Source organism: Podarcis pityusensis (assembly GCF_964106645.2).
Source record: "Podarcis pityusensis genome assembly, chromosome: 5".
Taxonomy (NCBI): domain Eukaryota; kingdom Metazoa; phylum Chordata; class Lepidosauria; order Squamata; family Lacertidae; genus Podarcis; species Podarcis pityusensis.
Genome location: NC_138032.1, coordinates 86,776,308 through 86,790,770, shown reverse-complemented (window position 1 = coordinate 86,790,770; position 14,463 = coordinate 86,776,308). Strand labels below are relative to the sequence as shown.

At 44.6% G+C, this 14,463-nt stretch overlaps 1 protein-coding gene across 2 annotated transcripts in view; it reads right to left on the bottom strand.

Annotated features, from left to right (window-relative positions):
* MYOZ1 (myozenin 1) overlaps nucleotides 1-6,966 on the bottom strand; it is a 28,970-nt gene extending 22,004 nt beyond the window's left edge. The window contains exon 1 of one of the 2 annotated variants that reach the window (XM_081006542.1): nucleotides 6,758-6,966. The gene's annotated coding sequence lies outside the window, so the exon portion shown is untranslated. The remainder of the gene's footprint in view (nucleotides 1-6,757) is intronic. The other variant, XM_081006541.1, reaches the window with a different exon arrangement.
* Nucleotides 6,967-14,463: the final 7,497 nt, after the last annotated feature.

The window sequence follows — 14,463 nt, the reverse complement described above, 5'->3', positions numbered from 1 at the left end:
AAGGAACAATGATGGCACATGACCTGTTTTTCATTCTGGCTGCATATTTTGCAGTTTCGGCCAGTTTCAGCAATCACTTCTGGCAGTTCCCCAACTGCGAGAAGTGAAGTTTCAGGGAACCAGGCAGAGAGCCTTCTCAGTAGTGGCACCTGTCTTATGGAACACCCTCCCATCAGATATCAAACAAATAAATAGCTATATGACTTTTGGAAGACATCTGAAGGCAGTTAATGGTTAGTATTTTATTGCATTTTTAATATTTTGTTAGGAGTCACCCAGAGTGGCTGGGGCAACCCAGTCAGATGGGTGACTAATAATAATAATAATAATAATAAGCGCCAACAGGAAATTTCATGACCTGGTACCCAGCTGTTCGGTATGTTTGAGGTTCATTGAGGTTCTGAGATCTCTGGTCTACAGACGAGTCACCTCAGTACAGAGAACTATATTTGTTAATTATGATAATATACAGAAGGATGTAGCAAAACAACAAATGAAATTGAGTGATGAGTAAGCTGTGCAGGAGATTTTATTCAGTAAGATAACTGTGTAGGCTGCAGATTTGGAAAGTAAATCAAAACAAATAATTTGATAATGTGGCATGTCCCTGAGGAGGACAGAAAGGACCAGGAAGCCTCTTTATTAATTTCTAGGCTGAAGAAGCTAAGGAAGATTCTCTGCTAACACTGGACTATATAAATGTTCCAGATATATTGTTAGAAACCTGTTCAACAATGTTCAATAGAAGTTGATACAACATGCTGTATGGCAGAAACGTAATCTGATGATTAGTTTACATATTATCAGATTACTTAAATCTATTACTTAAAAGCATAGCTTTTTTTTAAAGGTCACATCTTTACTGCAACAGAATGACATTAGTTATTCATAGTGCTTTTCTCTGAGGTGTTTTGTTTTGTTTTTAACAATGGGAGTATCTATCGGTATATTGTGCTCATGAAAATGTATGTTGGTAAATGGGCAGATTTGACTTGAGCAAAAAAATTAGTTCTGCCACTAACGATTTCTGGCTGTTTCAGGTATTCCAGAGATGCAGGTTAGTCTGCAGTATGTATCCCCATGTGTTTCTCGCTTAAGTTATCAATGTTCTATTCTTCCTGGTTTCAGTTATCAATAACGATGCGATTTGTAATGTTGTCTTATTTCATTCATTTTTCTCACGTTATTGAACCCATCCCACTTTACACCTTGTTCTCTTTCATAAATGTGATACATCTGATGTAAAAAGAGTAAAAAAAAATTGTACAAAATTCATAATTGTTTTCAAAAACTTTGACAGACTGTATGTTTCTCAACATGAATTCCAGCCACAAATTCTAGCATGGTTTTGGTTTACGTAATCTTGCATATTTTTGGGGCTGCTATATCCCCCAAAGTGGAATCCAGACAAAGTTGGGGGTCAAAGTTGTTTAGCTTTCTTTGGGAACACCCCCCCCCAAAAAAGGGGGGAGCTTTTCTGGGAATTTTAACAGGTTTTTTAAAAAAAAAAATAATAATAACCACCCTACTTGCCATATGTCCAGGAGATTACTTGTATAACGGGAAGCTAGAATAGCAGAATTCATTATGGAAAAAAAGATTTTTCATTTTAAAAAGCACCACCACCAAGCAGAGCACTATAATCCTGCGATTTCTCGAAGAATCTCACTCACTGTGCTTGGGGGCACAAAACAGCGAATTGCGTGACATTTTGTAAGCGATTTCAAAAAGTGCAAACTCTGTCCACATCCCCAGTCAAAGGCACAGCTGGCAGCTGGTAAGACATATACCCACCCTACCCTCAAAATACCCTAAGCTGAGGCCAAGACAAATAAAGACGAACATGGGACAGGATTAGCCCCCTACTGCAACAGTTAAGTGATTTCCATTCTTCCATTGGACTGCCTATGCGTAGCCATATGTGTAGATTACACAAGAGGGAAATGAGTGAAACCTGCTCCTTACAAGTGGAGCTACAAGGGGAAAATATATATTGGGGTGGGAACAGAAGGGGCAAAGAGCATGGTATATGTATAGCATGTTAAATTTATGATTAGGTTGTGCTTAAAAAGGCAAAGGTAAAGGTACCCCTGACCGTTAGGTCCAGACTCTGGGGTTGTGGCGCTCATCTAGCTCTATAGGCCGAGGGAGCCGGCATTTGTCCGCAGTTTCCAGGTCATGTGACCAGCATGACTAAACCGCTTCTGGCGAACCAGAGCAGCGCACGGAAACGCCGTTTACCTTCCCGCCAGAGCAGTACCTATTTATCTACTTGCACTTTGACGTGCTTTCGAACTGCTAGGTTGGCAGGATCAGGGACCGAACAACGGGAGCGCACTCCATCGTGGGGATTCGAACCACCGACTTTTTGATCGGCAAGCCCTAGGCTCAGTGGTTTGCACCACAGCGCCACCCACGTCCCGTTAGGTTGTTCTTAGGGGAAAGCAAATGGAAGCAAGGGTGTGGCAAAAGGGACCACCCACTGAAATACCACCACACACATGACAAGCCACCCACCAGAAAAAAAAATGCACCAATAAACTTCCACATTTCGTAGCCCAATGGCAAAGGTCCAGCATATGTCCACTTTCCTTTCTGTTACATTGATTTAAAAAACAACAGCACATAGAGCTTATTTTGGCTAGGCCTATTCCTCAAAATCACCTCACTAACATTTGGGTACCCTATTAAGACTACATTAGTTACACCTCAGTTTTTGACAGTTGTCAAACTTCTGCGTTGGCATCACAATCCTATATTTCTACTCAAATGTAATTTTGCTTGTTTTCCACTGAAATACTCTTTGCCTGCATTGCTATAGCGGACCTACTCACAGTGACCCCCAACCCAGGCAGCAAAGGCCTAGGCAATGTTTATGTGTAACAAACTGAACAAGAAAACATTCTGGGATTTTAAAACTGGCCATAACTTTTATAGTTGTAGGTAGGCTTTGGCTCAGTCATTGGGTGCATATGCAATTTCAGCCTCCAGATGGGTGACAGATGTTTGAGTGGGGTCGTGCCTGAGATTATGGGACTTCCTCAAAACATGGGTCTACATAGGTGGCCCATGCTTGGCTTCTGGACAGAGCTCTCACTAGACCCCTCTAATGGAGAACCCTGCGATTGCTCCAGTTTGGATTAGAGGTGATGCACCACTTCACACCAACCCGATATTAGACTAAAGGATTCCACCCAACGCCTTATCTGCCAAAAGTTGTGACTATTTGTTATCAGGAAGGCAAAACCTCCAAACAGGGTCAATCTTGTTTGCAGGAAATTCCTTCTCGGATCTGAATACGGTCCGAAACTTGGATGCAGCTGGCCTTTATAGCTGGGCCCTCTCGCTACCTGATGGCCAATTTGAAATCTAGGGGTGGTGGATTATCCCACCATTCTTTGCAGCTGGCTGGCGGAATTCCGCAACTGCTGCCCACCCAGAGACTGAGTAAGCGGCCATTTTCTTACACTTGCATTTTACCCATTCTTCTGTAATGGAGCCCGAAGTGTCATACATGTGGTTCCCAGGAGGTTAGACCTGCTTAGCTTCAGGAAAGTGGTGGCCTCATAGATTAGACAGAGAAGGTGATGATTTGACCAGAAGTCCCCAGGGAGTTTAATTGTTAAGAGACATTTTTAATCTCGCTCTCCCTGTCCAAGAGCCAAATTAGGTTTCAGCAGAACCATAATTTAGATCTACCCCCTTCCCCCCCAACTTCAAGGCAGCTATAGGGGGCTGCCAATTTATTCAAGGAAATGGCACTGTGGGAATTTTTGTGTGACCTCCAGGGCCTGCTTAGATTTTAGCAATTTCGTCGTGAGTCCCCCCTCCCCGCAAAATCTGTTCATGTCCACACCACTCTCTAATTTGCAACTACTTCTTCAAGTGTTTCAGTATCATAATGCCCAGTTCCATTCTGTTTTAGTTCTAAATTCATTGCTGGCTTGTAATCTCTTTCCTGCACAGAATATTCCTTTGTTAATAGCGGAAAAAAATGTACTTGTTAGAACTACTGGTTTCTTGTTAATCCGTTGATCATCAGAACCTCTGCTTGCCCTACTGCTCCTATTTGGGAACAGGAGGTCTATTTAGAGAAAGCCACCATGGAGGTCCCAAATTTCTTACCGAACAGCCTAAATTTAGCACCCAGGTCATCCCTCTGACATTTCCCTATGCCAATGGTACCCACACTTCTACAGGCCTATTCCTGCTGCTCCCTATATGGCTGCCTAAAGAGACTGGCCAACTTCATACCTGGGCAAAAAACTCTTCTTGTGATCCTCCCAGCCATCGCACTCCTTCCTATATTTTTCACATCCTTTCAGAAATTGTGTCTCATCTCCCATGAAGCAAGCAGCCACCATATTAGCCAAAGGTTTTGTGCAGGGGTTCCTCCATTAAAGTAAGCAAATCATTGCCCCAAATCATGATCATCACAAGCATTCGTTGGAAATTTAAATTTTCTTATATGTTTCCCAGAATCTCACCAATCAGTGTTCTCTGCTTTCCTTAGCAGCTGCTCTGGTCTCTGTATACTGCATTTTGCCTTTGAGAACCTCAACATTTTTGAAAGACTGTGTAGAAATGGATCTATTTACCTATGTGCCACATTCCTACAAGGTAGGTATAGGTTCAATTCAGTTCACAAACAAAGGCGAATCTGCCTAATTCACATTTTACAAAACAATATGTGAACGGAAATGCAACTGTTCAAAATTCACACGTCTCTGAATTTTGCAGTGCAGTTCGCCAGCCAAGCAATGTGTACAAAAATGCACATACTGAGATAAAATATGCATGAAAATGGATATATCAGTGAAAATAACATTCAGAAATGCATTATTTTTGGAGAAATAGAACTATTAGGGAAAATAAAATGCTTTGCAAAAATGCCTTAGGCAAAAATTGCATACAAAAATGTGTATAGGAGGAGAAATTTGCACTAAAATGCTGATGAATGTTCATGAGATTTTTTAAAAAATGGAAACTGATGTGGAAATGTCGAGAACTGTGCTCAGATTGGAAAAATGAGACACTGACATAAACCAAAATGGAATTATTCACCCACTCCTAATCATAATCAATGCAATAAAATGATAATTAATCTGCTGTTGTATTTTGTTGTACACTTTGAAGGTTGAATATAGATAGAGGACAATCTCTTGAAACTTAGAAAGTTATTTTCTCAAAAAAACGATTGCTTAGGAAAACCCCTTCCATTACTTTTGTTTTTGCTAATGCAGAAGTTACTTACACCAGTAGGAACAAAAGCACAGGGATATTATTTCACCACACAATCCTAATTCACCCTTTTGTCTTCCAGTTTTTCCCTTGGCAAGATGAGGAATGTCTGAGACAAGGAATTCAACAGATGAATTTGTTACATTCATTTGCTAGCCATCATTAAAATTAATTGCTTCTACATTTATGTGGGAGAGTTCTGGCAATTGCACCCCAAACTCTCAGCCATGACAAAATAGGTAGGACTTCTTTGACAGATGGCATAACTGGTAGAATCTTGATGTCCAGGGAGCTGATTGCACCTTCTATTTAAAGCAGAAGAAGAATCAGCTAGCTAGACATCTAAATTCTGCTGTTTCTGCCATCTGTTCTCCAGTCTCTGATTAAAAGTACAGAATTGCAGGCATTAAACTGAGAGGATTTGTGAAATGTATCCATTGCAAGCAAGGTTTTTCATTCATTATTCTTAGATTTCAAGGGCAAAGGACAGCATTACTCTTGTATCAAAAGACAAAACACATTTCACCCTGTAATTCCTCATTTGAGCCCAAGAGCTCAGGCTGGGCTAGAGCTCCTTCATCTTAAAACTGTTTTTACGGTATTTTTTAAAATTCCATTTTGAACAGTTTGAGGTGAGAAGTGAAGGCTGATTGTTGCTGTGTAGCACCTTGGCCAGAGCAAATGAGAACCCTACAGGTCAACAAAATGTCTTCTGGAATGGAGTTATTTACTGATTTCCACACTTTTCTTTCTAACTGGGATCCTTCCGACAAGTGTGAACTCCATGTCATGTAGTTGCCAAATGTGTATATCTCCAAATCAAGGGCAGATGATGTGCCAATTAAATGCCCCGTATGAATACTTTGGCAAGACCCTGGACAGCTGCTCCGGTGATAGAGAAAAGGAGCAGAAACTAGCTGGCAAGGCATTGGTGCTACTACCTGACCTCATGGGGAATGGGAAAGAACTTCTGCTGTAGTATTACTTAGTGAGATAAGTTAGTAAGTGGGGAAACATGGGAGGAAACACCCTTATGTGCAGTATACTGAGATACATCCAAGAGAAAGAGCTGATCTATTTTGACATTTAGTAAGGCCACGAAAGGAACGGGAGAGTTGGCAGCCTTCCCAAATGTCCTGGATGGTAACTTAAGACTGCTGAAGCTGCCAGTGCCGGCGGTGACAATTTTGAGTGGATCGCTTCAAGAAAAAGGGATCTCTGTAATGGTCATTGTCCCCAAGAGCGGGACTTCAGCAGGACTTTGCTGTTCTAGTGTAGGAAAGAGGGTCCGCTGGATTTAGTGGTTCCGGGAGCGTTTAGGGAGGAAAGGGGTCTCAGGCTCACAGGCGCAAGTACTTCTTTCCGCCTGCTTTGCCTGTTAACCCCCTTCCCCACTGCCAGGCAGCGCACTGCTATGCAATGCAGACTTTCCACCATTTGTTCCGCCCCCTCTCTTAATGTCCCATCCCTCCTAGCTACCTTTCCCGGCTCACCATCACCTTGTGGAGGCACTCACCTCAGGCACGCATGCACAGGCCACTCCGCAGAGCCTCCAGCAGCAAGAGCAGACCTTGGTGTGTCTGGCGTTCTTCGCTTGCTTGGTCTTGCAGGAGGCTTAGTAGCTCTTCTTGACCCCCCCTGGGTATCCTGGGGCCCACACGCTCCCTGCTCAGGGTCTGCACAGCACAAAGTGCTGATGTGGAGTGCTGCGAATTTGACTCTTGGAGACACTGCTCACACAGACATCCTGGGGTTATTAATAGTCAACGGGATCTCGGAGTCCAAGAGTCTCAGATAGCACCAGCCCAGGCAAGGCTGGGAAGAGAGAAAAGTGCACCTCAGCACTCCCACGACAGCTACCTCAACCTGGGGCCAGATACCAAGCAGGGGACCAGCTCTGCACATCACTCTCCTTCCTCTGGGTTGTAAGCATTGCTGCTACCTGCATAAAAAGCTACATGGGTTACATGCTTGAAATCGCGCATTTAAGGGCAATCGGCTGCAAGCTGATAAGAGATGGGTCGGTTGGGGCATGCAGTTCTGCAGAACTTGGCCGGCAGCTCTGTGAGATGAATGGGCGTGGAAAGGTTCTGGGGCTCGGAGGGGAACACAGACGAGCAATATGATCACAGCCCCTCTATGTCGTGCCACGTGTCACTTCTGCTGCCATTGGCATGGTGGTGACTCAGTGTACTTGTTTCAACTCTCTAGTGCGCGAAGCAGGAAGAAAATAGACACTTTGCATTTCAGTTCACATACTTTTACCAACAGAAGTATGAGTACTTGCAGCAGACAGGGAAATTTTTTACCTTCTACATTTACTTTTAACATTTATAAGTTGCCTCTCCATTTAGAAAGCCTCAGAGCAAGGAAGCAAGGCATGAACCCTGACTCCTTGAGAGGAATGTGTGCCAGGAAATCTGGAGAAAAGCAGGACTGTGGGAATAGAGGGCTCCCCCTGGATGACCTATTTATTTAACATTCATCCTGGTTTGCTTGCACAAAGCATACACAGAAGTTAGTTTATATCCGGTGTTTATTGAGCATTCATCCTGATTTGTTTGCATGGAGGTGGGTTATGCAAGAACAATGAGCATTTATGTCCTGTCCTGCTCATCGTTCATTTATCTTGTGCTTTTCAAAGTGTTTCCCCATCACTTTCAACAGTCCATTTCTTTTTTTTAAATGGATTTGTTGTGCTAGAGGGTAGACTGCTTCAATTTTTGCAACCTAAATGTCTCACAAAATATTAAGCAGTCTGGAGGCGCCCTAAGAGAAACACAGGGAAGCAAGGGACTGGAAGGACAAGGCATGCCAAGCAAGAGCTGCAAATGTCAAAGCCATGGTGAAGGTGGTGAAGGTCCTGTGTGAGTACCTGAAGGCGGTTGGAGGATGGATGGTGGTTAACAGATTGGGGTTGAATCCTGACAAGATGGAAGCACTGTTTGGGGGCGGGGACAGGGGGCGGGCAGGTGTGGAGGACTCTCTGGTCCTAAATGGGGTAACTGTGCCCCTGAAGGACCAGGTGCGCAGCCTGGGAGTCATTTTGGACTCACAGCTATCCATGGAGGTGCAGGTCAACTCTGTGTCCTGGGCAACTGTCTACCAGCTCCATCTGGTACGCAGGCTGAGACCCTACCTGCCTGTGGACTGTCTCGCCAGAGTGGTGCATGCTCTAGTTATCTCCCGCTTGGACTACTGCAATGCACTCTACGTGGGGCTACCCTTGAAGGTGACCCGGAAACTACAACTAATCCAGCTAGACTGGTGACTGGGAGTGGCCGCCAGGACTACATAACACCAGTCCTGAAAGACCTACATTGTCTCCCAGTACATTTCCAAGCACAATTCAAAGTGTTGGTGCTGACCTTTAAAGCCCTAAACAGCCTTGGCCCAGTATACCTTAAGGAGCATCTCCACCACCACCGTTCAGCCCGGACACTGAGGTCCAGCGCCGAGGGCCTTCTGGCAGTTCCCTCACTGCAAGAAGCGAAGTTATAGGGAACAAGGCAGAGGGCCTTCTTGGTAGTGGTGCCTGCCCTGTGGAATGCCCTCCTACCAGATGTCAAGGAAATAAACAACTATCTGACTTTTAGAAGACATCTGAAGGCAGTTTTTAATGTTTGATGTTTTATTGTATTTTTAATGTTTTGTTGGAAGTCACCCAGAGTGGCTGGGGAAACCCAGCCAGATAGGCGGTGTGTGTTTGTGTGTGTAATAATAATAATAATAATAATAATAATAATAATAATTCTTGAACTGGGTGCAGTGTAGGGTGCAGTGTAGAGGAATTGCTGACAGCAAGATGCAGTCAAGTAAGGTGGTCATATTCAAGGTGTTTCTTCCCAAACACCAAGTGCTGTCAGATTCAGCATTGGTAACTGCTGCAATTCCAGCTTGGGTTATGTGACACCAGGAGCTTTTATGCTTACCCTCAGCGCTGTTGTGACCCAGCTCCTGACCCCTCAGTTATTGAAACCCTCTAACACAATCTCAGAGTCCCTGAATCCATCAGAAATAGAATTTGAAAGGAAAAGGCCTTTCCGAAGAAGAGGATGCTGTACTCACACTCTGAACCACTGTGGTCAGTTGCAAAAGACGGCAGGGCTCTTGCACTGTTAATAATCGTGCAGAAGAGGGAATGACAGCTTGTTGTGCAAACTACACCTGCTCAATTTTCCTCTTCCACATAACTACTGTCAATTGTGGGACAGTGCTCTGGGAGTCATCAAGACTTGGGATTTGGCTGGCTATTGATGGATCTCAATTCTTTGAAAGTTTCCTTGGATCCTGTGCTGCTGGGGTCTTACCAGCTGCTTGTAGGCAGGCTCTCCATGTCTTGGTTCATACATTCAGCATTCTCCCCTGCAAGTAACCTCATTCCCATAGCCTTGTGCAAGAACGTATGAGTCGTTTCACGTCAGCGCCTGATCTTGCAGAGCATCCACTCTCTGGATTCCCTTTCTTTTTTGAAAGAGAAAACCTTTCCCAAGCAGTCTTTCAGTCTCTCAGTCTCTTGCAATCAGCTATCAGGCCAGAGCACCCTTCTCAGACATGGGCTATCCCATGGGGGCCTCTCCATGTGGGTGCCGGGAGTTGTTAGGGCTACAAATTGAAAAGTTATGTTATTGCACACCCCACCCCCAGATGGTATGTTGTTGAGGTTCCAGGTTGAATGGCTTGCTGAGCTATGATGTCCCTTTAGGCTCTATATTTAAGATAGCTTTACCCACTCAGGCAGTCCATTGGCCTCTCCTCCATGTTGAAGAACTATATGAAGTTCCAGGTCAGGCTGTACTGTGATCCGCAGGGATCCAATAGGGGTGATAGTCCACAAAATTGGAGGTCAGAAGTTCCTGGCTGTACAGGCAAAAGCACCCAAGTTGTGAGTTCAGCATCATAGATAAAGCTGCTAAAGCAACACAACCAAGTTGTTCCAGCAAGCGCTTAGAGCAACTGGCTGAATTTTATAGGAGGTCTACATAGTAGTTATTGACTGGAAGCCCCACCCACTAAGTTCTGTCTCCTGTAGTTAAAGGGCCAGAGTCTCCTGCTGCAGTCAAGGTAATGGGGTTCCCAGCTGTGGGGATCTCTCTTCAAGGTTCACTCACTTTGATCCACTAGGGTGTCTATGGACCAGCCGTCATTCCCTGTGGACTCTGCTTCTGTGGAGTCCTCATGTTGTAGGATTATGGCAGGCTGGGACTATGCCTGAGTGAAAGTACTTTCCACTATGCCTGCTTGACTGAAAGGTCTTCATCCTGACTCTTCGTTCTTTGCTTTGCATGGCCAGTAGTGACAGTGGGATAATTTTAAATGTACGGACCACGTTCTGTCCATGCTTCTCACTATCACATTATATAAAACCTACATGAAAGGTTACATGCAGTTTATTATATTTAAATGTGTGTGTGGTTTTTTTTTAATCTCATGACTGTAAGAAAGAAAGGATGTTTGATGTTTTGTTTCATTTCCTTAGAGTGGTAGCATTGTAAGGATGCTCTGACAAAACCGAAGAAAGAATTGGGGAAACCTGAGATTCTTTGGTGCTCTGAAATTAGGGTCCAGGGATAAGCAAATCCCTGCTGAGCAGTGAGGGGCACTGCTTTGGCAAAAGGGTCTCTTGTCATTCCTAAAGGTAAAGGTACCCCTGACCGTTAGGTCCAGTCGTGGCCAACTCTGGGGTTGCGGTGCTCCTCTCGCTCTATAGGCCAAGGGAGCCGGCGTTTGTCTACAGACAGCTTCCGGGTCATGTGGTCAGCATGACTAAGCCGCTTCTGATGAACCAGAGCAGCACATGGAAATGCCGTTTACCTTCCCACCGGAGCGGTACCTATTTATCTACTTGCACTTGACATGCTTTTGAACTGCTAGGTTGGTAGGAGCTGGGACCGAGCAACGGGAGCTTACCCCGTCGCAGGGATTCGAACCACCGACCTTCTGATCGGCAAGCCCTAGGCTCTGTGGTTTAGACCACAGCGCCACCCGTGTCATTCCTACCAAGTTCTAATTTGATATAATGCAGCACCCCCGTTTCTCTGTAGGAACCTGTCCTGGTTTGTATCACCACACATTGCAGAAGTGTCACATTCAGGTCCCAAACATCGTTTTCTGAGTTTGGCTTGCGGTGCCCCTCATTATGAAAGTTGATATGGCAACTCTGTTGCTCTGCATACAAATCTATGTACTCTCCAGTCCAGCAGAAGCTATTTTGACCCTCCTTGTCTATATATACAAAAGTCAAAGGAACACACGTTGTTGGCAGTGTGTGTCACTCCTCTTGTAAGTCCACAGCACTTAGAATTGTGTGTGTGAGAGAGAGAGCTTCAGAAGACAGAACTTCCCTAAATATTCAAAGCCAATGGCATGTGCAGTTCTACTGAAAGGTATAGCAGGCAAAATTCTTGGCTCTGCCCCATGTGTACACACATATAGCTATCGACACTCCCAGCCCTAGACATTTGTGTCATCTTACATTCTTGCAAGATTGAATTAAGGTCACGGATAACAAGCTGCGGTTGCTGGTGCATCTTGTCCATTTCATTGCTGTTGCCAGTTGTCATGTGGTCAGCTCGTAAGGCTACAGGCTCAACGTGTTTAAAAAGGAGATTCTATCACAGCAGCCAACAAACTCAAGTAAGCAGCGTATTGGCATGCAAATTAACACAATTTTCTTCAGGGACCTGGTCAGGTGTTTGGGTCTTCTTGCTGTTAAAGCTATGAACACAGCCAGAAGAAATGTGACTACAAGGTGAACTTTATTTCATTTGCTATCTTTATATTCAGGCTTTCCTCCAAAGGGCCCAATGTACTGTATATGATCCCCACTCCACATTTCATTCACAACAACCCTGTGAGGTAGATTAAGCTGAAAGGAGGCTTGAGGTCACTTAGTAGGCCTTTGTTACCCTGTAGTAAGGTAAAGGTAAAGGGACCCCTGACCGTTAGGTCCAGTCGCTGACGACTCTGGGGTTGTGGCGCTCATCTCGCTTTATTGGCCGAGGGAGCCGGCGTGTAGCTTCCGGGTCATGTGGCCAGCATGACTAAGCCGCTTCTGGCAAACCAGAGCAGCACACGGAAACACCGTTTACCTTCCCGCCGGAGCAGTACCTATTTATCTACTTGCACTTTGACGTGCTTTCGAACTGCTAGGTTGGTAGGAGCAGGGACCAAGCAACGAGAGCTCACCCCATCGCGGGGATTCGAACCACCGACCTTCTGATCGGCAAGCCCTAGGCTCTGTGGTTTAGACCACAGCGCCACCCGCATCCCTGTAGTAGAATTGCCTGAATACCGAATGCTTCTGGTTTAAATGTGTGCTTTGTAGTGTATGTCATTTATCCCAATCCAATCATTGTAAGCTGCCTCAAGAAGTCCTTAAATTTCACAACAGAGTCCTAATAGCTCTTCTGCTGTTTGCAGCCAGGTGCTAAACTTTAGCACAATGGAATACCGAAGCAGAAACTGGAACATTGTGAGAAGGGCAAGATGACTTTAGAGTGGTCACTGTACTGAGCCGAAGTAAGGCAGATGCTCTCTTTTCTGGAGCTGGTTCTCTGCTTGGAGGGTTGGTTCCCTTTCGTCCCATTTTTGGAAGGTGCTCTCTTATGAAGTACTTATGAGAAGTACTTTTGATTTTTGTCTTTAAAACAGAATGCGGAGCTTTGGTTCATGTGCTTTGCTTCAAAAGCACACAACAAACCCTCCTCTTCCTCTTTGTGATTACACTTGTCTTCTCATATTATTCATATTCTAAAAGGTAAGCGGCGTTTCCCTGCGCTCTGGCTTTCGTCACGGTGTTCCGTGCACCAGAAGCGGTTTAGTCATCCTGCCTACATGACCCAGAAAGCTGTCTGTGGACAAATGCCAGCTCCCTCGGCCCGAAAGGGAGATGAGTGGCGCAACCCCAGTCGCCTTTGACTGGACTTAACCGTCCAAGGGTCCTTTACCTTTTACCCTTATTCATATTTTAACCTAAGTAATTGACACCCCCCATTTTTTCTTTCTGTTTATCTTCTTTGTTTCAGTATACCTGAAGGAGCATCTCCACCTCCATCGTTCTGCCCGGACACTGAGGTCCAGTACCGAGGGCCTTCTGGTGGTTCCCTTGCTGCGAGAAGCCAAGTTACAGGGAACCAGGCAGAGGGCCTTCTCGATAGTGGCACCTGCCCTGTGGAACGCCCTCCCACCAGATGTCAAAGAGAAAAATAACTACCAAACTTTTAGAAGACATCTGAAGGCAGCCCTGTTTAGGGAAGCTTTTAATGTTTAATAGGTTATTGTATTTTAGTGTTTTGTTGAAAACCGCCCAGAGTGGCTGGGGAAACCCAGCCAGATGGGCAGGGTATGAATAAATTATTATTATTATTATTATTATTATTATTATTATTATTAGTTAGTATTATAGATTGAATATTGTGGGCTAGGGTTAGATTCACCCTTTTATTCTGTTGTTGGATGAACTGGTTTAGAAAATTATGCTCTGTTGTATTTCTATTCTGTGTATTTGGTTTTAAACCACTGATGATTTTGTTGCATCGGACGTAGGGAATGCAAAACCTCTAGGCTTTTACAAACCCAGCTCTGTGGCCACATGCACAACACACATGTAAAGCACATGACTTCCCCCCAAATAATCCTGAACTGAAGTCTGTGAAGGGTGCAGGAATTTGTGGCTCTGTGGGGAGCAAACTAGTTCCCAGGATTCTTTGAGGGAAGCCATGTGCATTAAATATATGGTGTTGATGATGTGACCATATTTTCCTACCACTAAATGCAAAATCATACCTCTAAATAAGACCTCATACATGATGCTTCCATGCTGAGTTGTTATATTTCTGTTTTCCGCAGACCTTTGTTTTTCTTGTAGTTCAGTGGTGTGATGCATCTCACCCTTGCAGAGAGCCTAAGGTAGCAGCAAACAGCAAGCCCTTACTAGTTGTAACCTGCACAAGCAAGAAAAGGTTAGCATCATTAGACCACAGCTGCCTGCTGGGCAAAGTGGAAGAATTGTGACGCGGCCTGTGATCCTAACAGCGCAGGTGGAGCAAAATAGATTTTTTTGCAAGCCATCCGTTTGCAGAGCCAAGAACATGCGATCGGTTTGCAACCCTGCAAATATGCGGCACAGAGTAATTGCCAGATGTGATTCTCTGTGAAGTCCAAAGGGCAAAAGATTAAGTGGAGAGGATTTGTAAGTCTGCCATAAGATTTTAAATCCTC